This window comes from Ctenocephalides felis, unplaced genomic scaffold, assembly GCF_003426905.1.
Source record: "Ctenocephalides felis isolate EL2017-DRISC unplaced genomic scaffold, ASM342690v1 CF-g0.4_SCAFFOLD_01886, whole genome shotgun sequence".
NCBI classification, from domain to species: Eukaryota; Metazoa; Arthropoda; class Insecta; order Siphonaptera; family Pulicidae; genus Ctenocephalides; species Ctenocephalides felis.
The window spans coordinates 129,455,958-129,481,886 of record NW_020538040.1 but is presented as its reverse complement, the minus strand read 5'-3'; the positions used below and the strand labels follow the sequence as shown (position 1 = coordinate 129,481,886).

The 25,929-nt window shown below is 31.1% G+C and overlaps 20 non-coding genes across 20 annotated transcripts; 19 read left to right on the top strand and 1 right to left on the bottom strand.

The window, feature by feature from the left end:
• Nucleotides 1-1,058: 1,058 nt before the first annotated feature.
• On the bottom strand, nt 1,059-1,130 carry Trnap-ugg. Its single transcript has one exon. It is a non-coding gene; the product is annotated as a tRNA-Pro (tRNA).
• An 18,840-nt stretch (nt 1,131-19,970) lies between these two features.
• On the top strand, nt 19,971-20,042 carry Trnaa-cgc. Its single transcript has one exon. It is a non-coding gene; the product is annotated as a tRNA-Ala (tRNA).
• A 95-nt stretch (nt 20,043-20,137) lies between these two features.
• On the top strand, nt 20,138-20,209 carry Trnaa-cgc. Its single transcript has one exon. It is a non-coding gene; the product is annotated as a tRNA-Ala (tRNA).
• A 96-nt stretch (nt 20,210-20,305) lies between these two features.
• Trnaa-cgc lies at nt 20,306-20,377 on the top strand. Its single transcript has one exon. It is a non-coding gene; the product is annotated as a tRNA-Ala (tRNA).
• A 95-nt stretch (nt 20,378-20,472) lies between these two features.
• On the top strand, nt 20,473-20,544 carry Trnaa-cgc. The gene has a single exon. It is a non-coding gene; the product is annotated as a tRNA-Ala (tRNA).
• A 95-nt stretch (nt 20,545-20,639) lies between these two features.
• Nucleotides 20,640-20,711, top strand: Trnaa-cgc. The gene has a single exon. It is a non-coding gene; the product is annotated as a tRNA-Ala (tRNA).
• A 364-nt stretch (nt 20,712-21,075) lies between these two features.
• Nucleotides 21,076-21,147, top strand: Trnaa-cgc. The gene has a single exon. It is a non-coding gene; the product is annotated as a tRNA-Ala (tRNA).
• A 95-nt stretch (nt 21,148-21,242) lies between these two features.
• Trnaa-cgc lies at nt 21,243-21,314 on the top strand. The gene has a single exon. It is a non-coding gene; the product is annotated as a tRNA-Ala (tRNA).
• Nucleotides 21,315-21,409: 95 nt separating this feature from the next.
• On the top strand, nt 21,410-21,481 carry Trnaa-cgc. Its single transcript has one exon. It is a non-coding gene; the product is annotated as a tRNA-Ala (tRNA).
• Nucleotides 21,482-21,576: 95 nt separating this feature from the next.
• Nucleotides 21,577-21,648, top strand: Trnaa-cgc. The gene has a single exon. It is a non-coding gene; the product is annotated as a tRNA-Ala (tRNA).
• Nucleotides 21,649-21,744: 96 nt separating this feature from the next.
• Trnav-cac lies at nt 21,745-21,816 on the top strand. Its single transcript has one exon. It is a non-coding gene; the product is annotated as a tRNA-Val (tRNA).
• Nucleotides 21,817-21,911: 95 nt separating this feature from the next.
• On the top strand, nt 21,912-21,983 carry Trnaa-cgc. Its single transcript has one exon. It is a non-coding gene; the product is annotated as a tRNA-Ala (tRNA).
• A 1,112-nt stretch (nt 21,984-23,095) lies between these two features.
• Trnaa-cgc lies at nt 23,096-23,167 on the top strand. The gene has a single exon. It is a non-coding gene; the product is annotated as a tRNA-Ala (tRNA).
• Nucleotides 23,168-23,262: 95 nt separating this feature from the next.
• On the top strand, nt 23,263-23,334 carry Trnaa-cgc. The gene has a single exon. It is a non-coding gene; the product is annotated as a tRNA-Ala (tRNA).
• Nucleotides 23,335-23,429: 95 nt separating this feature from the next.
• Nucleotides 23,430-23,501, top strand: Trnaa-cgc. The gene has a single exon. It is a non-coding gene; the product is annotated as a tRNA-Ala (tRNA).
• Nucleotides 23,502-23,596: 95 nt separating this feature from the next.
• Nucleotides 23,597-23,668, top strand: Trnaa-cgc. Its single transcript has one exon. It is a non-coding gene; the product is annotated as a tRNA-Ala (tRNA).
• Nucleotides 23,669-23,763: 95 nt separating this feature from the next.
• On the top strand, nt 23,764-23,838 carry Trnaa-cgc. Its single transcript has one exon. It is a non-coding gene; the product is annotated as a tRNA-Ala (tRNA).
• Nucleotides 23,839-23,933: 95 nt separating this feature from the next.
• Trnaa-cgc lies at nt 23,934-24,005 on the top strand. Its single transcript has one exon. It is a non-coding gene; the product is annotated as a tRNA-Ala (tRNA).
• A 233-nt stretch (nt 24,006-24,238) lies between these two features.
• Nucleotides 24,239-24,310, top strand: Trnaa-cgc. Its single transcript has one exon. It is a non-coding gene; the product is annotated as a tRNA-Ala (tRNA).
• A 95-nt stretch (nt 24,311-24,405) lies between these two features.
• Nucleotides 24,406-24,477, top strand: Trnaa-cgc. Its single transcript has one exon. It is a non-coding gene; the product is annotated as a tRNA-Ala (tRNA).
• Nucleotides 24,478-25,929: the final 1,452 nt, after the last annotated feature.

Sequence of the window (25,929 nt, the reverse complement as noted above, 5' to 3'; positions counted from 1 at the left end):
GAAAAAGAGACATCCAGGGACCAATAGAGTAACAAAATTATTATAATCTTACGAAGATAAACTTATTTTAAATTTTTGGTACTGGCAAAGACAATGTAAGTTTGCCATTCGGTGAAAAAAATGAAAATACTACCTATGACGTAATCATCATCCAGACTCCCTTGCCCCCCATGTCAAACCAAATTAAGCAAATCCATAAACCCCCCGCCCCCTTCCCCTATTGTGCTTACGTAATACTTGAACGGCCCGTTTGCGACAAAATCTGAGTTGCAAATGTTTTCCCGACGTTTGAAGTCATTCTAAATTGAATGAGACCAAGATTGGAAAAGGTATGCGTGTATGTAAGTGTGTATGGGAGCCGATTTTTGACCTTTCGTTGACGTTTTCTTTTCAAAAACCATACGATGTATTTCAATAAAGCGAAGAGCGGTGCGTAAGAACATATACATAAAAACTTTTTCCAAATTTGCTCTCAATCGATTAAGAATGATTTGAAACGTCGAGACAGCATAAAATTAGCAAGTCGTCATTTTTCGTGAAAACAAACTTCTCCTGCGAAAAGTTAAACATAGAAGAAATGATTAAAATCAATTAAAAATTTGTTTTGCCGAAGAAAAAGTCTATTTAACTTTGAATCAAATGCAAACTTTAATCAAGAGGCATTTGTTACAATCTTTCTAACAAATTTTACAAGTTTCGAAGATAGTAGAACTAATATATAAATGATAAACAGCAATCGACTTATATATATATATATATAATATAATATTGAATTACAGATCTAATCAATATAATTTTTAATTAAGTAAAGTATAATTATATGAAATTGGTTATATTTTATATAATAGATACTAAATAAATGTCATAGAAATAATATATAAGCAAATACAAACAAAGATAAACTAAAAATGTGTATTTTTTATTATATTTGTTCAAAGCTTTATTTTCAATAATGCTATAAATTCCTGAATTAGAATTATTTAAGAAGTTAAAATAGATATAAATATATTTAATGCTTTTTGTCTATAGATTAAAAAATAAAAATAATGAAAAATATTGGGCTCAACCGGGATTTGAACCCGGGACCTCTCGCACCCAAAGCGAGAATCATACCCCTAGACCATTGAGCCGCTGTTAGAAATAGCGATAACAATCAACTTTGAACTGATTCTTTGATAATGTATAATAACAATTTTTGTAACTGCTAAATTGCATGGTTATCTTGATTGTAAAAAATAACAAGAGGAATGCATGGCATCGTGCCTTAAGGCAAATTGCTGGAACTTCCCGTACGGTACCCAAAAAAATGTGTACACATTATTAAAATCTCTATAAAATATCTGATAATTTGATGTACATATGCCCAATAAATATTTTCGACCACAAAATGACATTTTTCAACTTATTTTCATTGAGAGTCCATAACCGCTGGACCTACCTTCCCAAAAATTCAATCAGTAGTTCATCTTGTCAATACAAGTAAAATCTTTTTGAATTATTAAAATCGGACGCTCCGTGCTCTTAAAAACTGAGCTACCGTTTTTGGCATTTTTTGCCCCGTATCTTTGCAACGGCTAGACCTGTCTTCGCCAAAAACTAATCAGCACGTCTCATTATCAATACGGATCGAATGTTTTTTGAATTATCTGAATCGGTTGATCGGTGTTCCCGAAATCGTCTACGAAAATTTGTATCCGCACACACACGCACACACACACACATACACACAATTGGGAAGTACTAGGTATCTAAACTGATAATGACCATAATGCACCTGGGAAATATCAACAAATAAAAACATTAGAAGACATGTGAAGATATCAAAAGCCATTGGGTGGGAAATAAAATCTTTTGATGAAAGCGCCATGAGAGTTGCCTTAAATTGCAAACCTATATTTTCAGAATACGCAGATGAGCTTACTAGAGAGCTGATGGAGAGAATAACCGAAACGTGTAATATCAGTATGACTCGTAAGCATGGCATAAATCAAAGACAATCTGTACACTGGCGGACTGAAGAAACCAGCTCTTTTCGTAAGGAGTGCCACAAGAAAAGAAGGATCTCTCAGCGAGGATATAGTCTCACAAATTCTGCACAACTGGTAGTAGAATACAAACAGGCACGTCGACAACTAAATAAAGCTATCAAATATAGTAAAGTTAGGTGCTGGAAAGAACTTCTGGATGAAGTCGAGGAAAACCCAAAGGGAAGGCCTTATAAGATTGTAATGTTTCGCCTCAAAAGGCGGCCAATGCCTTCACCAACTTGCCCACGACTATTGTATAAAATAGTAACTACTTTGTTCCCATGGCAACCTAATTTAAACTACCAGGTAACACATGTAGAACTGAATAATATTCCACTTATAACACTGCAAGAACTGATGCAAACTTATCATCGGGTTGGAAATAGTAAGGCACCGGGAATAGATGGAATTCCTAATATTGCCTTAAAAACATCAAGTATGATATCTCCGACAATGTTTCTTAATGCCTATAATACCTGTCTACATAAAGGGTTTTTTCCACGAAAATGGAAACAGCAAAGATTAGTGCTTCTTCCCAAAGGAAAAAAAGCACCAGATGAACCATCGTCCTACCGTCCGATATGCATGCTGGATACAGCGGGTAAAGTAAAGCAGACAATTAGGATGGTTTTCGCAAAAGGCGATCAACTATCGATGCTATAAAATTGGTAGTTAATACCGCCAAGGAAGCAATTGCTGGAACCAGATGAAAGGGGGGCGCGAAGAAGTACTGTCTTGTAGCTATATTGGATATAAAAAATGCATTCAATTCTGCAAACTGGAATTGCATTATGAATGCACTCCGTGACAAGAACGTGCCAGTATACCTCAGCAATATAGTCGCAAGCTACTTTACAGACAAAATTCTAATGTACAATTCACGCGATGGTACAGAAGAATATAATATAACAGGAGGTGTGCCGCAGGGCTCTGTTCTAGCCCCGTGGAATATTATGTATGATGGCCTTTCGAGACTTGAGATTCCAGCATGTGTGAAACTAGTAGCATATGCAGACAATGTTGCCATAGTAGTTGTCTCCAAACAAATTGATGAGATCGTAAGTCTATTTGATATAACATTTAGAAAAATTAATCGCTGGATGGGAACAATGAACCTTCAATTAGCACAACAAAAAAGTGATGCTGTTCTTATCACAAGTAGAAAAACAATAGAGACCATCAAGCTGAAGATAGGAAATCTAGAGATCACGTCAAAACCTCACATATGTTACATTGGCATAATGCATGATGTTCCATTGAATTTCAATCAACAGGTGGAACACGTTAGTGCTAAGGCGTCAATAGTTAGGACGAGACTTGCTCGACTGATGCCTAATGTTGAAGGACCTAAACAAACCAGAAGAATATTACTATCGTCAGTGGTTACTTCGGTACTTACATATGGTATATACATATGGGCTGATGCTCTCAAAACTCAAAAATCGAGGAGAATAGCAGGACCTATATATCGCCTGAGTGCTTAAGAATTGCTTGCGCATTTCGCACAATATCGCAGGAACTCTGCCTCTCTTAGTCTTAGCAGAGGAAAGACGGACAATTTACAATCGAAGACATCAACAACTGAGTCCTGAAAAGTTGAGATTAGAAGAACGGCAGAACAGCATTGACCGATGGCAGCAACTGTAGGATGTCGCAGTGAAGGGCAGATGGACGCATCGTCTCATTCCAAACATCAAAGTCTGGCTAAGTCGCAAGCATGGAGAAGTAAATTACTATACTACGCAAATGCTATCTGGGCACGGCTGTTTTCGAGCCTACCTGCACCGCTTCAAGCACGATAGCTCGCCGGATTACCCATATTGTTTGGGCGAAATCGAAGATGCTGAGCATGTGTTTTTCGTGTGTCCGCGATTTGATGCTGTACGGGACGATGTGAAAGAGACATTGAGACGCAGAATTATACCAAATAATGTTGTTGAAGTGATGCTGACATGTAAAGCTGCTTGGACCGCCATAGACAGATTTGCGAGAGAGGTGCTAATTGACCTACGTTCTATGGAAAGAGAAAAGACGAATGGGACTTCGCACATTTAAAAGATGAGTATAAAATCAAGTTAAGAATTATAAAATTCTAGATCCTAACGCCACGAATACCAGGGCGGTATTGAGTCCGACATACCCAGACAAAACATCAGTCTGGGATGCATAAAGGCATTTCCTTCGCTATACCAAAAAAAACATATACACACACACAGACCCACATACATCTATTTTTTCTAACATATGCCAAAATATTCAGAAACCTTTGAAACGTAAAGATATATAAAAAATTTCTTTTTCGATTTTTTGCGATTACTATAACTTGCCCTACGGGAAGTTAAAAATAAAAACAATGAAAAATAGCACCCAAAGCGAGAATCACACCCCTAGACCATTGAACCGCTGTACAAAAAAACGATAACAAACGGCCTGATTTAAATTTATCAGTCTTTGATAACTTATGATGTATAACAATTTTTGTAACTGCTACATTGTATAGTTATCTTGACTGTAAAAAATAACTAGCTGTAAGTGGAATTTTGTCTTAAGGCAATTAAACCATCGCGCCTTAAGGCAAATTGCTGGTACTTCCCGTACCGCAATTCAAAATTCGAGTAATTAAAAATAATCAATAATAATCAATAAAAGTTGATCAATGATTTGATACTTTTAATAAAATTTCTAACCATATGAAATCATTCTATCTTAAATCATTTATTTTGAAATTTTTTGGAAATTCTGAACCTTTTTTCAAAGCAATCGTACTGCTTTAGCTGCATAAAGACAATATCGAAGCGCATAAGCGACGCGTAAACTTTGGTACGGAACCCATAGGAATGTAAACAAAATTTATACTTATTGTTAAAATCTCTATAAAGTATCCGATAATTTGATGTGCATATGTCTAATGATCATTTTTGACCGCCAGATGGCATTTTTTTTTACTTTTTTGTTAGGTCTCCAAAACCGCGAGACCTGCCTTTATGAAAATTTGATCAATTCTTCATCTTGTCAATACAAGTAAAATGTTTTTTGAATTATTCAAATCGGACGCTCCGTTCTCTTAAAAACTGAGTTACCGTTTTTGGCACTTTTTGCCCCATATCTTCGGAACGGCCAGACCTGCCTTCACCAAAAACTAATCAGCACGTCTCCTTATCAATACGAATCGAATGTCTTTTGAATTATTCAAATCGCTTCATCCGTGTTCCCGAAATCGTCGACAAAAATTTGTATCCACACACCCAAATACACGCACATACACACACACACACAGGCACACACATACATCCATTTTTTCTAAGGTATGCCAAAATGTTCAGAAACCTCTGAGACGTAAGACGTCAGAAACCTCTAAACGTAAAGATATGTAAAAATTTTCATTTTCGATTTTTTTGCGATTTTTATAACTTACCCCACGGGAAGTTAAAAATAGAGTTTTCTCCTAAATAAAATGAATCTTTTGTCAATATCTCCAATATCAATTTAACTATACATTTCTACATATGTCGAATTGGAATTGGCCGGAAGCCACCGCTGTGTCGGCCGTTACAGAGGAAGTACTGATGATGGTTGAACGGATCGCGCTGTGACGTGTGACCCGTTCGTAACGTTGGGGAAGTTGGTCTGCTGCACCCATCAAGTGGAAAATATAGAGTAATGGCTAGTGGAAAATATTATTATACAACTGCTAATTGTTTCAAATATTAGGCAACAACGATGGGTTTAAAAAATAATGATGCACAGTTTATACACATTATAGGATTACTGTAATATTCGCTGTAGCACTAAAAATGGTTTAAGACTAAAACTAGTGGTACATGGCATCGTGCCTTAGGGCAAATTGCTGCAACATCCTGTACCAATTATGATAATTAAAAGAAAGATTTTTGGGAAAATGAAAGTTTTTGAAAAAAATGATCTTTTTAAAAAATTTAAATCTGTTTTATACTTCGAAATATTTTGGAAATTTTGAACTTTTTAACCCAAAGAAACGTAAACAAACTTTATTCCTATTATTAAATTATCTATGAAGTATCTGATAATTTGATGTGCATATGTCTAATGATCATTTTTGTCCGCGAAATGGATTTTACTTTTTTTATTGGATCTCCAAAACCGCTAGACCTGCCTTCCCAAGAATTTTATCAGTTTTTCCTTTTTTTTTAATCATTCAAATCGGACCTGCCTTTGCCAAAAACTAATCAGCACGTCATAGGAATCGAATGTTTTCATGAAAATCCAAATCGCTTGATCCGTGTTCTCGAAATCGTCGACAAAAAATTGTATCTGCACATACATACACATACGCACACGCACACACATATACAAACACAAACGGTATGTCAAAATATTCAGAAACCTTTAAAACGTAAAGATATATAAAAAATATTTTCTATTATTTTGCGATTACTATAACTTACCCTACGGGAAGTTAATAATTAATTTGTTTTATAAAATGTATTTTTAATTTCCCGATTTTTTACCTTTCGTCAGTTTCTCAAAAATGGCTGAACCAATTTCAAAAATTTAAAAGCCATTGGATGTAACTCGATAAGGACTTACGTTTGTAAGTTTTCCGCGACGATCAACCAAGCCGTTTCTCTGTTAATAGCAGAAGAGTGAAAAAACGTTTGTCCACCTTTTAGCCTACAATCCTGAATAGATTTTAAAAATTCAAAAACCATTCGAAATTGATTGATAATAATCGTTCTGATCAGTTTGAAGTGAAGATCGAAGTGAGGACCGTTTTCTTGTAATTAACTGCTAAAAAAAATTTAGATGATTCTCATTAAACTTGTTTTGGCGATAGACATCATGGTCCTGAAGAATATATGAAAATATTACGTCTCTCCGACAACTCGTTTAATATTAAAAATTCATTGCTTGGAATTCTTTATTTGGAAAAAATATAATAGCCATTTGTGTCAAAACTCGCTTTTGTGATGATGATAAGTTAAAATTTAAATTTCACAAATTTAAGAGTCACTGGAATAAATAAGATAAGAAGGAGTCGCGATTAGTTTTGCGAGAAAATCCATTAATTTAAATGATCAAATAATATCAAGAGTTATGCACATGGTATATGTAATCGGGCCAGTATTTTATTATATCTGCTATAATAATATTTCACAAAATAATTTATTAAGTTTCTTTAAAAAATTGTTTCCACGTTTCTCATGAAATTTAACATGGCGATAAAGTTCTTACACTAATCAGTACTACGAAAATGGGTTGAATTATATCATTTGAATTAAAACTTGGAAAGATGGGTTACAATTTTAGGACGTACAAGCACGGCTCTATGCACCAAAATTGATATAATAAATACAGATAATTTAAATGCGTTTGAGAGATATCAATTGGATATTGTAATGTTTAGATTTAATTGAAAGCAAAAACTTTATTTTCTAAATAAACAGTTAAAATTTTTATATAAACATCTAAATCTCAATTTCGGTTGATCAAGTTAATTATTAGACATTTTGGGAAGTTTTTGCAACTTGTCAAAGGATAAATGCCACTTTCAACTAGTTACTAGTTATGTAATACTGTTGCTTTTTTTAAAATATTTGTATGCTTATGCACCAAAGGTGAGTAAAATATAGACTTGTTTATGCGCCAAAGGCATATATAATAAAATACAAGGTAAATCGGGGCTCAAAGGTCCGCGGTTAGTAAATTACACAGCCAATATCTCGAAAACAAGTTAGGAATTTTTTAACAACAGTATTTAAAAGTAGAGGACAAAATATGTGAAACCATCCATTGCCCTAAAACGGCCAACTTCGTTTTCGCGAGATAAGCAGCCTCATTTTCAATTTTGTAACAAAAGTATATTTTCTGGTTGTTAGTATTTTTATTTTTGAGCACGGTTCTTTAATTTATGATATCTAAATATAATTTTTAGGTACACTTAACTATTGTGTTATAGAATGTATTGTTATTTTAAGTTAGATTACAGGTTTTTTTTATGTAACCTATAGAATAGCTTACATGTGGTCGGAGTAAAAATGACCACCTAAACCTTTATACTGGCGAGGTGTGAACGATAAAAAACTAGTAAATAAAAATGTAAAATAAGTTTAAAAAAAGCAATTTAACAAAAAAATCAAATTAATAATTATTCCAAATGTGATGATGAATTCTTCCGACATAGTTTCTTATGAATATGTTCATGTTTCATAGAAGTTGTATTCACTTTATTTGCAATGATTGTTTTCCAAGATACAATGAGCCTTCTTGTCAATGAGTCAATGATAAATTAAACAGAAATACCTACCGATCCAAGATTTATGATAGTAGTACAACATGATACAATTTTTAAAATATTATGTTTAAAAATACATATTTAAATTATGGTTTTCAATTTTGTTGTATAACCTAATGAATAAATTGCATTGCATTGCATTGCATTGATTAAATAGTGTAATTATTATTCCATAAAACTTCTTTTAAAATTTATTTGCCACATGGCTGCCCCTTTATACCCGGCCTGTGTCGTAAAAAGATCAGTTAATACATTTTTGAAAAATAGCAAAAAAATAGTTTTACAGTAAAGAATTAGGTGGAAATTTTACTGAACATAGTCAGATAATTATTTGTTTGATATGTAGTAATTATTTGATTTAATGTAAATAGTTGGTTTGTTTTTCAGAGTTGAATTGCTGTAAGTCAAATTAACCCTTTGTGTTCCGCTCTTCCCATTTATACTTGTATATCTTTGGTTCTACCTTATTTCTTTTTTTTATAAAATATTTTGCAAAATAGTAAGTTATTTGAAAATATTAAATGGTATTGTATTGTAGGCAGATAAGATTGTAATATACTGTTTTAGTTAAATGAAAAATTTTTAACCCCTAGAACACACTTTCGGGGTTATATAAAAATATAACGTGAAAATAGGCAACACAGAAAGCTATCAGGTCACCCAAATCAATCCATACAAAAACTAACAATAATTCAAGAAGTGAAGACGTGAAAATATAAGCAACTAAGGGTAAGTGACATTTTGCCTTGGCACAATTCGCTAAATCTTCCTGATATTTGTAAATAATCGATTTAATGAATAAACAAGCGGTTTATAGCATCGTGCTAGGCAAATTGTTGCAACGTTTTAAAATTTGAAAAAAAATCGATTTTTTAGACGGTTTTTTTAACTTTCCGTAGGGTAAGTTATAGTAATCGCAAAAAAATCGAAAATTAAAATTAGTATATATCTTTACGTTTCAAAGCCTTCTGAACATTTTGGCATACCTTTAAAAAAATGGATGTATGTGTGTGTGCGGATAAAAATTTTAAATTTAAAAAACATTCGATTCGTATTGACAAGGAGACGTGCTGATTAGTTTACTGGAGACGTGCTGATACAAGGCAAAAAGAACCAAAAATGATAATTCAGTTTTTGATTTGAATAATTCAAAAAACATTTTATTTGTATTGACTAAACGAAAAACTGTTGAAATTTTTGGAAAGCAAGTCCAGCGGTTATAAACTCTTAATAAAAAAAAGTTTAAAAAATGCGATTTAGCAAACAAAAATGTACATTAGATATATGCACATCAACTTATTAGATATTTTATAGAGATTTTAACAATGTGGACACATTTTGTGTTATTTTTTGGGGGGTTCCGTACCAAGATTTTTAATTTTAAAGTTAATGTATATGGTTCAAACCAATATCCTCGACATATTCGACAGTATGTAAAAACCGATTTGTTGATTGGAGAAACATTCGGTTCGAACTCGATCGCAAGGCAGATTTTGCAAAAGGCACGTTTCGAAGGTATGGAGCTGTTTCGGAGGAATAGAGCGCAAAGAGTGTAAAAATGGTCATGCAGTTTTTGAGAGAATTGATCATCCGATTATATCAATTCAAAAAACTATTTGCTTGTGTAGACGGTGTGCAAAAAATGCTTTTAAGGAAAACTTTCAAAAAAATCAAAATTTAAAAAAAAAATTAAAGTATCAAAAAATTTAAATTTTCGAATTTTTTTCATCATTTTCAAAAAAAACTAAATTTTGAAAAGTTTCAAAAAATATGAAATTAAAGAAAAATCGATTCCTTACAAAAATTTGAGAATATTTCGAAATTTTCAAAAAAAAAATCGAATATTTTCAACAATTTCCAAATTCTCAAAAAATTTAAAAAAATCGATATTTATCCAAAAATTTCGAACTTTTAATAAATTTTCTAGTTTTGAAAAAAAATTCAAAATTATCAAAAAAATCAAATTAAAAAATGTAAATGTTTGTAGAATACGCTCGTCGCCCAATTTAAATTTTAATATTAATTTAAAGTATGTATTCATAATAAATAATCTATTTGAAATTATTTATTATTATTATTGATTATTTTATTTTTCGAATGTTTAATTACGGTGCCGAAATTCCAGCAATTTTCCTTAGGGAATGATGCTATGCACCACTATATGTTTATAAATATTTTAATAATAAGAACGAATTTTGTTTTCATTTCTATGGGTTCCGTAACAATTAATGTTTATTCTACATAGCTAACGTATTGCGAATACTTTGAAACAGTTCAAAACATCCAAAATATTTAAAATTATAAAAAAATCTAATCTTTGAAAAAGGTCAAATGTTTTCAAAAATTTTAAATATCTCAAAAACGTTGTTTTTCAGAGCTGTAAAAGAAAAATGAATCGTTTTTAAAAATTTTAATTATTGGTACGAAAAGTTTCAGCAATTTGCACGATGCCATGCACCACTAGTTTTCTTCCTTTTTAAATCAATTATAAATAAATACATAAACTTCTCCTTCGGGAAGTTAAAAAACTTTCTTGTTGTTCCACTAAATAAAGGTGCAGACCAAAACGTTAAATAAAGCTTATCACAATTGCTTCAGTTTGTTTACTTGGTGTTACTGACCGAATCAACATAACTGTGCAATATATATATATATATATATATATATATATATATATAATTAGTACTAGATAATTTATAAAATTAAAATGGAAAAAAACCGTTAAAATATTTCATTTTATGAAATGTTTTGTACCATCTCAACACTAATACTTAATTAGCTATTTTGAAATAATCAGCATGAAATGGAATTAAATAGGTTTAACATTGTCTCGGCTCCCCGCTTAATGTGGAAGTGGTTACTAGGGTCCATGGGAGCAATGCCGGTCGCGCAATGGCCCGGATATGGAGCGCCGGTCTCAGGACGGACGGACGATCACACGCAATATCATCGACGAAAATCAATGAAAATGGCAAATTCGAACCATAAAAGTAAATGACAACTAAACCACAGACACACGAGAGAATCAACCTTTTAACCAGTTAACTGTGGCGCACACATCGAACAGTACTGCGCATAGTTTTGTGTCGTCCGAATTGAGCTCGAGTGTATTCGTCAATCACGGTGAAAGTTGCGCTGGTAAAATATCGGATGAAAAATATGGCTTTATTTTACACACTTGAAAAATGTTATAACTAAATTTTATGTTTTTGGTTTTCATAAGAATACGTATTAAAATAAAAACGAATTAAATTCTATAAAATATTTTATACATGTAAATGTAAGAAAATAAGAATAGTTAATAATAAAAATATTCGAAATAAGCAATAACAAGTGTTATTTAGATAGCTAAAATATAATTCTCATTGATTAAGAGGAGCAAAGCAACAATTAAAAAGTAGAAGTATAAAAAAGTGGCAAAATGAACTAAATGATCTAAAAGCGACGAGAGGAACCTATTACAAAGAAATCAACCTTGTAGTTGGTAAAAAATATAAAATTCAAATACGACGATAGAAAAACTATAGTACCATTAACTAGAATGAGATTTAATTGTGGCAGTTTTTTATCACATCTACAGGTAACCCCCGCATAACACGGTACTTCTATAACACGAATTCGCTCTAACACGGTTTAAGAATTGAAACCATTCCCCTCATAACACGGTACTTTCGGGTTCGCATAACACGGTTTAAGAATTGAAAAAGTTTTAATAAAATAAGAAATATAGTAAAACCTATGAAAAGGCAAATTTTATTTAATCTGAAATTAGTAAAATCGCCGTGCAATAGCTTAATAAACGTGTTGAAACTAGTGTAAAAGATAACTAATTTGATATATATTATTAGAGCGCGTACGTTCAATCGAAAAAAATCTAGAATTATCCGAACTATATATTAAACAATTCTTAAACAATTCTTTAAATAAAGTAAACATAAAAATTTAATAAAGAATACTTTACATGTGTTAAATATATAAATATCATTTTGCTAGAAGCAAGTAATCGCAAATATAATTTTTTTGCAAAAATAATGCACGGATCTGGAGGTAGTATAAAAAACTGCTCAGAGGATGAGGATATCTTGCAAAAAAAGGATCATGTTGCATAGCACTTACTTGTTAATTATGACAAAAAAAAATCATATGATTTAAGTAATGTAGCCACAAAGGTCCAATTTGACTTATAGCAATTATATTGTGAAAACCAAATGAGGTACATTACAATACATAACGCATATTAAACAACCAAGTAATAAACTGTTTAGAAAAATTTTCAGTAAACAGATTTTTTCTAGATTTATTAAATTAAAATTTTAAATTCATCACCTTTTGCAGGGACAGCCAAAGGCAAAAGAAGCAATTTTACGGAATAATAGCTACACTGTTTAATCAACAATAGCAAATAATAATCTAAATACATAGTATTAAGCATAATAAACAAAAATCAACTCCTACTACAATCATAAATCTTTCGTTGGTACTTATTTCTTACTTACTTACTTACTTCTTCCTTGGTACTTTCCTTCCTACTTATTTATGTTTATTGTTACTAATTAACTAATTTATTATAATCAGGCTCATTATTTCTTGAAAAACAATTATTATCAATGAAGTAAATACAACTAACTTCTGCTTGAAAACATATATTATGGGCACATTTTCAACAAAGATCACACTTCACAACTTCGTCAAAAAAAATCATCATCAGAGCTGAAATAACTATTAATTTAATTTATCCCTTGTAAAATTACTTCTTTCAACTTATTTTACATTCTCATTTACTATTTTCTTATTACTTACACCTTGTCAGTGCAACGATTCAGGTGATCCTTTCTACCCCAAATGTGAGTTATTCTAGAAGTTATATTGGAAAGACTGTTTAATATAACTTAGTATTCAATAAAATAGTAGCACGCCTTATAAAACAATTAAATAGTATATACGTAGAAATTGTATTCAGTTATGGTAAACTAAACAACAGTACTCAAAAAACAAAAAAACTAACGAAATTAAATACTTTCATTTAAAATTTACAATATGGCCGTCTATCTCGTGATATCAACGTCTCCCGACTTGAGGCAATAGCTGGTTAAAGCCCTTTTGCCCTCTACTTCCAAACACTCTCCTTATAAAATATCATATTTTACATGATTTTGATGAAATGGTGAGAACCCTTTTACCCGCGGACCTTTAACCCCCGCTGAGTCTATTTGTGCTTTCTAAATATCAAACTATTTTACCAATATGAATATTTCTAAAATATAACTAAATTATATTCATAGACATTTTAATTTCAGTTTCCGCTATTGTTCCAATTGCCAGTCAAACGTGTTAACCCATGTGTATATTTCCGTTTCCGTTCTATCCAAAAGTTACATAACAAAAATATTATATGTGAACTAATAATTAGAATTGACATCAAATAAATCATAAACAGAACTTCATATTCGTAGTTTATAATTAGATTTTAATTCAATATTCAAAGCAGTTCGAACTAAAGTTGTTGGGTCGGAGAAATAATTATAAAAAACAAATAGTTTCATTTTTCCAGAGATTTGTTTGAAGAAATAATTACTTGAGTAGTGTAGGGCGTGCATAAAGGTCAAATTTGACTTTGAGCAATAATATTGTGAAAAGCAAACCAATTGTATCGCAACAATTAACACATATCAAACAAACAACTATCTGACTATGATGATTAGTAAAACTTCCAGCTCTTCATCATTGTAGAAATGAGGTAAAATAGAACTGCCAGGGGGCAAAGATGTCTATTGCCATATTCTTAATTTTAAATTGATTTTACGAAATAATAGCAACATTAAACAACCAATGTAACCAATGCATAAATTTCAAGGGTACATTTTTACAGAGATCACAATGTACACCCCGATTTGCTATTTCGTCAAAAAATATTCATCAGCAGAAACTGAAATTTAATTTTTATCCTGTAAAATTGTTTATTTTAAATTAATTCACTTTTTTATTTGCTATTTTATATTTTTTACACCTTTGCTAGGGTAACTATCTGACTATGTTCAGTAAATCTCCTAGCTAATTTATCATTGTAAAAATGTAATTTTTCTGTTTTTCAAAAATTTGTCATCTGTTACTTTTTACCCCATAAGCGGGGTAAAATGGTACGGCCAGAAGGGAAACAGGCCTATAATCTTATTCTTAATTTTAAATTGATTTTACAAAATAGCTACGTCAATCAGCCAATGCAAAATATAAATTTCATGGTTCATTGTTTTGCAGAGATAACACTACACGTAACCTTGATCTGGTATTTCGTCGAAAATAATCATCAGCAGATTTGGAATAACTGTTTATTTAACTTTCCTCTTGTAAAATTATCTTTGTCACCTTTTGTTTACTTTTTTATTTGCAATTTGTTATTGTTTACACCTTTGCCAGGGTGAAGACCCAGATGGTCCTTTTTACCCCACCAAAAATTGACGAATCTAACTTAAAATTAACAACACGTATTATAAAGCAATTGAATAACGTATACTTAAAAATTATATTAAAGTCTCGTAAACTAAACAACAGTGCTCACAACCAAAAAGTTAACAACAAAAAAATACTTATGTTATAGATTTTCAAACATGGCCGTTTATCTCCTGATCGCGGCGTTGTTTGATTTAAGGCGATGGCTCGTTACACATCTTTTGCCCTCTACTTTCAAATATAGTTATTAGCTTTACTTATTTTTAGGTATTGGTAGTGGATCTTTTAATCTGCGGATCTTTAAGCCCTGCTTCGCCCTTTATATATTGTTCTTATAAAAAGCTCGATAATATAACGTATTTAGTTCCAAAACATCACACATAAATATCAGCATAAAAAAACGTTTTTTATTTGAATTTAGCATCCAGAAACCAAACAGAAATTAATCAAAAATGATAATTTATTAACCAAATATATATGTATATATAAGAAAAAATAAATCGTCATATTGTTTACTAGTATGAAATTGTTGTCTTTTATATTTGATAAGGAACTTTATAATAACAAATTTGAAACAATGTAGATCAGCAAGAAATCCGTTGAATTCTACCACCGCCATACATACGAGTACAAGTTAATAATACGTTGGCACGACACAAAAGCGGAAACAGCGAGTTAAGGACATTATATTGATTTAAATATTCTTGTTCTAAACACCATAAAATTAATTATTACTACAGAGATAAACTAAATTTAGGAGCAGACATTAATTAAATAAAAATGCCGAAGATTATCTCATAATTAGTTAAAATTCATTAAAATTAGATTCATTAGTTATTATGCTAAGCAACATGTAGTCTACAGTGGAACAATTTTTATCATGTAATAATTTTATAGTACTACTAGAGGTGCATGGCATCGTGCTGGAACTTCCCCTACTGAAAATTAGATTTTTTAAAAAAGCCATTAAGTTTTTTGGAAATATTAGATTTTTGAATATTTTGGAAAACAATGACTTTTTTGAAATATTATTTTTTATATTCAGAATTTTTTTGAAAAATTTGAACCTTTTTCAAAGCAATCGTGCTGCGTGGATGTTTTAGAGAAGAAATATCAAAGCATAAATAAAAATAAACATTGGTACGGAACCCATAGAAATGTAAACAAACTTTATAATCATTATTAAAATCTTTATAAAATATCTGATAATTTGATGTGCTTATGCCTAATAAACATTTTTGACCGCCAAATGGCATTTTTTCCACTTTTTTTACTCGATCTCCTATACCGTTAGACCTGCCTTCCCAAAAATTTAATCATTTCTTCGTTTTGTCAATACTAATAAAATCTTTTCTGAGTTATTGAAATCAGATGCTCCGTTCTCTCAAAAACTGAATAACCACTTTTGACTTTCGCCCGTATCTTCGAAACGGCAGACCTGCCTTGTCCAAAAACTAATCAGCACGTCTCCTTATCAATAGGAATCTAATGTTTTTTAAATCATTCAAATCGATTGAACCGTGTTTCCGAAATCGCTGATGCATAATTGTATCCGAACACATACACACACACATCAATTTTTTCTAAGGTATGCCAAAATGTTCAGAAACCTCTGAAACGTCAAGATATATAAAATTTTTGTTTTCGTTTTTTTGCGATTACTATAACCAACCCTACAGAAAGTTAATGAACATAAAATTTTGTACCAAAAATAACCATAATATATTTCAACACGTTGACTGCCAACTACTGGATAAGCCGTAGATTGGGTTTTTTTTAGGACGTCTATTAGGAATTATATGGTAGAATCAAAATCATATCATATCGATTGAAAACACATTTTTTTAAATTTTGATGAAAATTATGCACTAGAAATTAGGTTTTTAATGATATAATATAAAAAAATCAAATTATCATTTTTTGACAGATTTTTTAAAATTGTCGCAGCAGTCAACGTGTTAAATGACACATGCCACATTAAAATTTTTGATCCATGCAGTGACATTATATCTCCTTACAATTATTTTTTATTTTTGCTTGCCATTTTGTCAAAATAAAAATGTATTTAATTTTGATTGACAATAAAAGTATGCAAAAAAAAAAAAAAAATTGTCAAAATCAAAGTGTCATTTTTGCCAGATTTTTTTTTAAATTGTCGCGTGTTAAATGCCACATTAAAACTTTTGATACTATATTTCCTTACAAGATTTTTTATTTTTGCTTGCAATTTTGTAAGAACAATACAAAACTATTCTGCCTATAAACTAATTACTATATAACAAATATTTTTGGTTATTACAATCTACAAACTCATTGGCTAGAATACCATTTAAAATATTTCGTTTCGCAAAATAGTCAATATTTCACTTACTTGTGTGATCCGACAAGAGACAGGACAGTTGTCAATTTCAAATTGTTCTGTGTCTGATGTTGAATGATTCTGAAAAATATAAAAATAAAATTATTAATAAAAATGACATGTGTTATAAGCTAATAATAATAATAATTTGGAAATGTAATTGTAGGACTTATAGTTATTTAGTCATTTTACAAATTTTACAAATTTTATATAATTTAAATTTATTTATTTAATATATTTATTTAATATTGATATATAATAATGATTGTACAAGCTTACAGCTACTCTATATAATTTGAAATGGCAATTTAATATAGATAATTAATAATAATATATTCGTTATTCAAATAAAAACATAATTCTGGCGTTATAATTACATTGTAGGTATGTAAGGCGCAAATATATTTGCAATGATGCAATTTTTATGTCTTTAGTCAATTGCATATAACAATTTTGAACCTGTCAAATTAAATTTTGTATACTTTGTATTATTAGGATAGAGCGGAGCTTAAAGATCCGCAGGTAAAAAGGTTATATCATCATTATATCAAAAACAAGCAAAGCATAAAATTTTATAAAGATACTATTTTAAAGAAGAGGGCAAAAGATGTGTAACCAGCCATCACCTTAAATTTTACGACGTCGCTATAATATTCATACCAAAAGTTTTTTTTCGTTAGTAGTTTTTTTCTCGTTTGAGCTCTGATGCCTGAATATTATTTTTAGACATACGTTATTTAATTGATTTGTAAGATGCGTTGTTATTTTAAGGTAGATTCAACATTATATAACATTTATAAAAGTTTACAAGTGGGTGGGGTAATAATAATCAACTAAACTTTTACATTGGCAAAAATGTAAACAATGATAAATAGTGAATAAAAAGGAAAAGTAAGTTTAATAAAAGCAATTTATCAAAATATAAATTAAATTATTATTTATCCAACTCCTTTCGAAATACTGTAGCTATTATTTCGTAAATACCTCTTAAAATTAAAAAAAATGGATCTGCTTGCCCCCTGACTATCGCTTCTTATTTGCATGAGGCAAAAAGATAGAGGTTATGAATTTTAGAAAAACAGTAAAATAATATTCATATAATCAGGAGAGTTAACTGAAAATTTACTGAACGTACTTTGATAATTGTTTGTTTGATACATGTTATACGTAGTACATTTAGTTTAGACAGCGTAATTACTGAAAGTCGAATTAAACCTTTCATACTTTACTTTTCATTTCCTACTTTCTCATTATTAGTATGTGAATATCGAATTTTGTTTTCGCTATTAACTTCATCCAAATAACATATGTTTATAAAACGAGAAGTTTCAGCAATGTTCCTCAGTAAACAATGCTGTACACCATAAGTTTATATAATTAGTTGTTATCAATATTGAAACCAGGAATGGAATTTTCTATGTTTTCATCCACAACATGATGGACTTGGACTTGAGATTGAATGTACTTGCAATCTTCTGGACCTTTGTTAACCCGTATCTAAAAATAATTCTTGTCGACCGAGCAACATTGAAATTTAATGAACTCGAAAAGATCATAACATTGAGCCAATTTGCTATTCAAACTATCTCGAGTACGCAAACCGTTAACATATTTGGCCAAATGTTGTCCGATTCTAATGAATTCACACAGAACTCTAAATTTATTGATTGCGGATATGAAGGTAATAATTAAAATGACGTTGGATAATTAATCAATAAATAATAGTGTAAAATGTCCTTAAAAACATTAAAAAATAAAACCCTACTAGTGGTGTATAAAATTGTGCCTTGAGGCAAATTACTGGAACTTCCCGTACCGTAATGAAATATTCCATTCCAAACATTTTACTTGTATTGACAAGGTGAAGCATTGATCAAATTTTTATGAAGGCAGTTCTAGCGTTTTCGGAGATCTAGTAAAAAAAGTAAAAAAATGCCATTTGGCGGTCAATAATGATCATTAGACATATGCACATCAAATTATCAGATATTTTATTGAGATTTTAACAATAAGTATAAATTTTGTTTACATTCCTATGGGTTCCGTACCAATGTTTATCCATTAGACGGCGGCGCGGCTCTTACGCGCTTCGATATTACGTCTCTATGCAGTTAAAGCAGTACGATTGCTTTGAAAAAAGTTCATAATTTCCAAAATATTTCAAAATAAAGGAAACATTTTTTTAATTTAATTTTTAAAAAGTAAATTTTTGTCAAAAATTCAATTTCCTGCACTCGTTGCTTTTTGAAGTGGAATTATGTTTTCGCCAAAAATACCGATTTGCTAATTTATGTTTTCTCGACGTTACAAGTCATTATGAATCTATTGAGACGAAATAACGAAAAGTTTATGTGTGTGTGCAAGCCAATTTTTTTACATTTTGTCGTTGTCTCCAAAACGGATGGACCTATTTCAAAAATTTAAAAGCCGCTTATCGATTTATTTTGTGTTACGATCGGCCGAGCCATTTCTTAGAAATTAGAAGAAAGTAGTAAATCTTTTCGTCCAGCTTACAATTTTAATCCTTTTTAAAAATTCAAAAACTGTTCAAAAATTATCCTTTCTTAATTGAAATATCAATAAAATAAATTAGTTAAACAAATAGAAAAAGTTTAGTTCCGTTACAAAGTTTTTTCCTTTGCAATTATTGGATGCCAATCTTTCTTTCCACACATTATTTTGTATTTTGATAATGAATTCATTTTATTTGAAATATTTTTTTTTGTTTCGAATTTGTATGTCGAATGATCTTTTTTTTTATGAACAAAATTATGTATATGTTCAAATATTAAGATCACAATAGCATTGCATTCATTTTTTGACACATTTTGAAAACTTAAATCCGAAAATTATGTTTTATTTCGAAGGGGGTGTAACTCAGGGGTAGAGTGTCCGCTTCGCATGCGGGAAGTCCTGGGTTCAAATCCCAGCTCCTCCATACTTTTTTATACGCGTTAAAATATCTTAAAAACTATAGTCACATAAATAAACTGCATATTTCATCCAAATCCGAAAATTTTATTTTTGTTCAAAGGGGGTGTAACTCAGGGGTAGAGTGTCCGCTTCGCATGCGGGAAGTCCTGGGTTCAAATCCCAGCTCCTCCAAAACTTTTTTATACGCGATAAAATATCTTAAAAACTACAGTTATATAAATAAACTGTATATTTCATCCAAATCCGAAAATTATGTTTTATTTCAAAGGGGGTGTAACTCAGCGGTAGAGTGTCCGCTTCGCATGCGGGAAGTCCTGGGTTCAAATCCCAGCTCCTCCGAACTGTTTTATACGCGTTAAAATATCTTAAAAACTATAGTTATATAAATAAACTGTATATTTCATCCAAATCCGAAAATTATATTTTACTTCAAAGGGGGTGTAACTCAGGGGTAGAGTGTCCGCTTCGCATGCGGGAAGTCCTGGGTTCAAATCCCAGCTCCTCCAAAACTTTTTTATACGCGATAAAATATCTTAAAAACTACAGTTATATAAATAAACTGTATATTTCATCTAAATCCGCAAATTATTTGTTATTTCAAAGGGGTGTAACTCAGCGGTAGAGTGTCCGCTTCGCATGCGGGAAGTCCTGGGTTCAAATCCCAGCTCCTCCAAAACATTTTATACGCGTTAAAATATCTCAAAAACTATAGTTATATAAATAAACTGTCCGCTTCGCATGCGGGAAGTCCTGGGTTCAAATCCCAGCTCCTCCAAAACATTTTATACGGGTTAAAATATCTTAAAAACTATAGTTATATAAATAAACTGTATATTTTATCCAAATCCGAAAATTATATTTTATTTCGAAGGAGGTGCAACTCAGCGGTAGAGTGTCAGCTTCGCATGCGGGAAGTCCTGGGTTCAAATCCCAGCTCCTCCAAAACATTTTATACGCGTTAAAATATCTTAAAAACTATAGTTATATAAATAAACTGTAAATTTCATCCAAATCCGAAAATTATATTTTACTTCAAAGGGGGTGTAACTCAGCGGTAGAGTGTCCGCTTCGCATGCGGGAAGTCCTGGGTTCAAATCCCAGCTCCTCCAAAACATTTTATACGCGTTAAAATATCTCAAAAACTATAGTTATATAAATAAACTGTATATTTCATCCAAATCCGAAAATTATATGTTATTTCAAAGGGGGTGTAACTCAGCGGTAGAGTGTCCGCTTCGCATGCGGGAAGTCCTGGGTTCAAATCCCAGCTCCTCCAAAACATTTTATACGCGTTAAAATATCTTAAAAACTATAGTTATATAAATAAACTGTATATTTCATCCAAATCCGGAAATTATATTTTACTTCGAAGGGGGTGTAACTCAGGGGTAGAGTGTCCGCTTCGCATGCGGGAAGTCCTGGGTTCAAATCCCAGCTCCTCCATACTTTTTTATACGCGTTAAAATATCTTAAAAACTATAGTTACATAAATAAACTGCATATTTCATCCAAATCCGAAAATTTTATTTTTGTTCAAAGGGGGTGTAACTCAGGGGTAGAGTGTCCGCTTCGCATGCGGGAAGTCCTGGGTTCAAATCCCAGCTCCTCCAAAACTTTTTTATACGCGATAAAATATCTTAAAAACTACAGTTATATAAATAAACTGTATATTTCATCCAAATCCGAAAATTATATGTTATTCCAAAGGGGGTGCAACTCAGCGGTAGAGTGTCCGCTTCACATGCGGGAAGTCCTGGGTTCAAATCCCAGCTCCTCCAAAACATTTTATACGCGTTAAAATATCTTAAAAACTATAGTTATATAAATAAACTGTATATTTTATCCAAATCCGAAAATTATATTTTATTTCGAAGGGGGTGTAACTCAGCGGTAGAGTGTCCGCTTCGCATGCGGGAAGTCCTGGGTTCAAATCCCAGCTCCTCCAAAACATTTTATACGCGTTAAAATATCTTAAAAACTATAGTTATATAAATAAACTGTATATTTTATAAAATTCAAAATTACCAAGAAAAATCAAATTTAAAAAAAAATATAACAATATTCCCGCGAACCAACATAACTTGGAAAAACACATAAGTTGTTTGTAGAATACATTCGTCGCCCAATTTAATAAGCACTTATAAATTTATAGTATTTATAGTGAATAATCTATTTGAAAATATATAAAACAATTGTAATTAAATATTGAAAAATTTCATTGATTATTGATTATTTTCATTCCTCGAATGGGAAGTTTCGGCGAACTGCCTTAAGGCACGATGACATGCACCACAAGTAATTATATTTTAATAGCAATCAGTTAATAGCAATGGTTGATCCATCCATTTATTTGATTACTTTGTAATTAAAATTTACCTGATAGAGTTAACTTATTACTCAATTTCATGCAGCAATGCAAAAGCACTCGTTGCTTTTTGAAGTGGAATTATGTTTTCGCCAAAAATAATGATTTGCTAATTTATGTTTTCTCGACGTTACAAGTCATTATGAATCTATTGAGACGAAATAACGAAAAGTTTATGTGTGTGTGCAAGCCAATTTTTTTACATTTTGTCGTTGTCTCCAAAACGGATGGACCTATTTCAAAAATTTAAAAGCCGCTTATCGATTTATTTTGTGTTACGATCGGCCGAGCCATTTCTTAGAAATTAGAAGAAAGTAGTAAATCTTTTCGTCCAGCTTACAATTTTAATCCTTTTTAAAAATTCAAAAACTGTTCAAAAATTATCCTTTCTTAATTGAAATATCAATAAAATAAATTAGTTAAACAAATAGAAAAAGTTTAGTTCCGTTACAAAGTTTTTTCCTTTGCAATTATTGGATGCCAATCTTTCTTTCCACACATTATTTTGTATTTTGATAATGAATTCATTTTATTTGAAATATTTTTTTTTGTTTCGAATTTGTATGTCGAATGATCTTTTTTTTTATGAACAAAATTATGTATATGTTCAAATATTAAGATCACAATAGCATTGCATTCATTTTTTGACACATTTTGAAAACTTAAATCCGAAAATTATATTTTGTTTCGAAGGGGGTGTAACTCAGGGGTAGAGTGTCCGCTTCGCATGCGGGAAGTCCTGGGTTCAAATCCCAGCTCCTCCATACTTTTTTATACGCGTTAAAATATCTTAAAAACTATAGTTACATAAATAAACTGCATATTTCATCCAAATCCGAAAATTATGTTTTATTTCAAAGGGGGTGTAACTCAGCGGTAGAGTGTCCGCTTCGCATGCGGGAAGTCCTGGGTTCAAATCCCAGCTCCTCCAAAACATTTTATACGCGTTAAAATATCTTAAAAACTATAGTTATATAAATAAACTGTATATTTCATCCAAATCCGAAAATTATATTTTACTTCAAAGGGGGTGTATCTCAGGGGTAGAGTGTCCGCTTCGCATGCGGGAAGTCCTGGGTTCAAATCCCAGCTCCTCCAAAACATTTTATACGCGTTAAAATATCTCAAAAACTATAGTTATATAAATAAACTGTATATTTCATCCAAATCCGAAAATTATATGTTATTTCAGAGGGGGTGTAACTCAGCGGTAGAGTGTCCGCTTCGCATGCGGGCAGTCCTGGGTTCAAATCCCAGCTCCTCCAAAACATTTTATACGGGTTAAAATATCTTAAAAACTATAGTTATATAAATAAACTGTATATTTTATCCAAATCCGAAAATTATATTTCATTTCGAAGGGGGTGTAACTCAGCGGTAGAGTGTCCGCTTCGCATGCGGAGGGAAGTCCTGGGTTCAAATCCCAGCTCCTCCAAAACATTTTATACGCGTTAAAATATCTTAAAAACTATAGTTATATAAATAAACTGTTTATTTCATCCAAATCCGGAAATTATATTTTACTTCAAAGGGGGTGTAACTCAGGGGTAGAGTGTCCGCTTCGCATGCGGGAAGTCCTGGGTTCAAATCCCAGCTCCTCCATACTTTTTTATACGCGTTAAAATATCTTAAAAACTATAGTTACATAAATAAACTGCATATTTCATCCAAATCCGAAAATTACGGTAGAGTGTCCGCTTCGCATGCGGGCAGTCCTGGGTTCAAATCCCAGCTCCTCCAAAACATTTTATACGGGTTAAAATATCTTAAAAACTATAGTTATATAAATAAACTGTATATTTTATCCAAATCCGAAAATTATATTTCATTTCGAAGGGGGTGTAACTCAGCGGTAGAGTGTCCGCTTCGCATGCGGGAAGTCCTGGGTTCAAATCCCAGCTCCTCCAAAACATTTTATACGCGTTAAAATATCTTAAAAACTATAGTTATATAAATAAACTGTTTATTTCATCCAAATCCGGAAATTATATTTTACTTCAAAGGGGGTGTAACTCAGGGGTAGAGTGTCCGCTTCGCATGCGGGAAGTCCTGGGTTCAAATCCCAGCTCCTCCATACTTTTTTATACGCGTTAAAATATCTTAAAAACTATAGTTACATAAATAAACTGCATATTTCATCCAAATCCGAAAATTATATTTTATTTCAAAGGGGTGTAACTCAGGGGTAGTGTGTCCGGTTCGCATGCGGGAAGTCCTGGGTTCATCTCCCAGCTGTATCTTAATAAATTATCTTAAAAATTATGGTTATATAAATAAACTGTATATTTTGTAATTTGAACGTATAGATATTAATTTCAGAATATCATAAATGATTTTGGGCTTTTTTTAATTTTAATGCAAAAATAAATTTAAGTGGCGCATAGCATTGTCCATTCTTAGAGCAAATTGCTGGAACTTACCGTACCGTAATTAACCATTTAAGAAATAAAAATAATCAATAATCGATAAAAATTATTGAGTAATTATTGTTTCACATATTTTTAAATAGAATATTATAAATACTATAAATTTATAAGTGCTTATTAAAACGGGCATAGAGCGTATTCTATAAACATACAAAAACTAAAAGCCAAGATAGAATGAAGGCATACGAGAACTTTTTAGAATTTTTGAATAAAATCGTTTTTTTTAATTTTTCAATAATTAAATAATTTTTCAATTGAAATTTTAGAATTTTTCGAAATTTTCAAAAAACGAATATTTTCAAAAATTTACAATTTCTCAAAAAGTTTAACAAAATCGATTTTTTCAAAAATTCCAAAAAAATCGAACTTTCAAAAAAATTTCAAAATTTTGAAAGAAATTCAAAATTACCAAGAAAAATCAAATTTAAAAAAAAAATATAACAATATTCCCGCGAACCAACATAACTTGGAAAAACACATAAGTTGTTTGTAGAATACATTCGTCGCCCAATTTAATAAGCACTTATAAATTTATAGTATTTATAGTGAATAATCTATTTGAAAATATATAAAACAATTGTAATTAAATATTGAAAAATTTCATTGATTATTGATTATTTTCATTCCTCGAATGGGAAGTTTCGGCGAACTGCCTTAAGGCACGATGACATGCACCACAAGTAATCATATTTTAATAGCAATCAGTTAATAGCAATGGTTGATCCATCCATTTATTTGATTACTTTGTAATTAAAATTTACCTGATAGAGTTAACTTATTATTCAATTTCATGCAGCAATGCCCGGGAAGGCCTATTTTCACATATTTAAGATCTATATTCCTAAGTGAAAAATGATATCGATTGACAATGAAAAATGAAATGCTATGACTTTACTAATAACAATAACATCAGGGACTGTTTTTACAATAAAATGAAGCTAAGAAACATTTGTTTATATGTGTTATATGCAGTGTAAAAAATGCTATATACATGTAAAAAATTTACCCATAAAATTCATATTTTGCAAAAAATGTAGCTATTATTTCGGAAAATCCTTTTAAAATTGAATATAAGATATAACCCCCTGGTTGTCTCAATT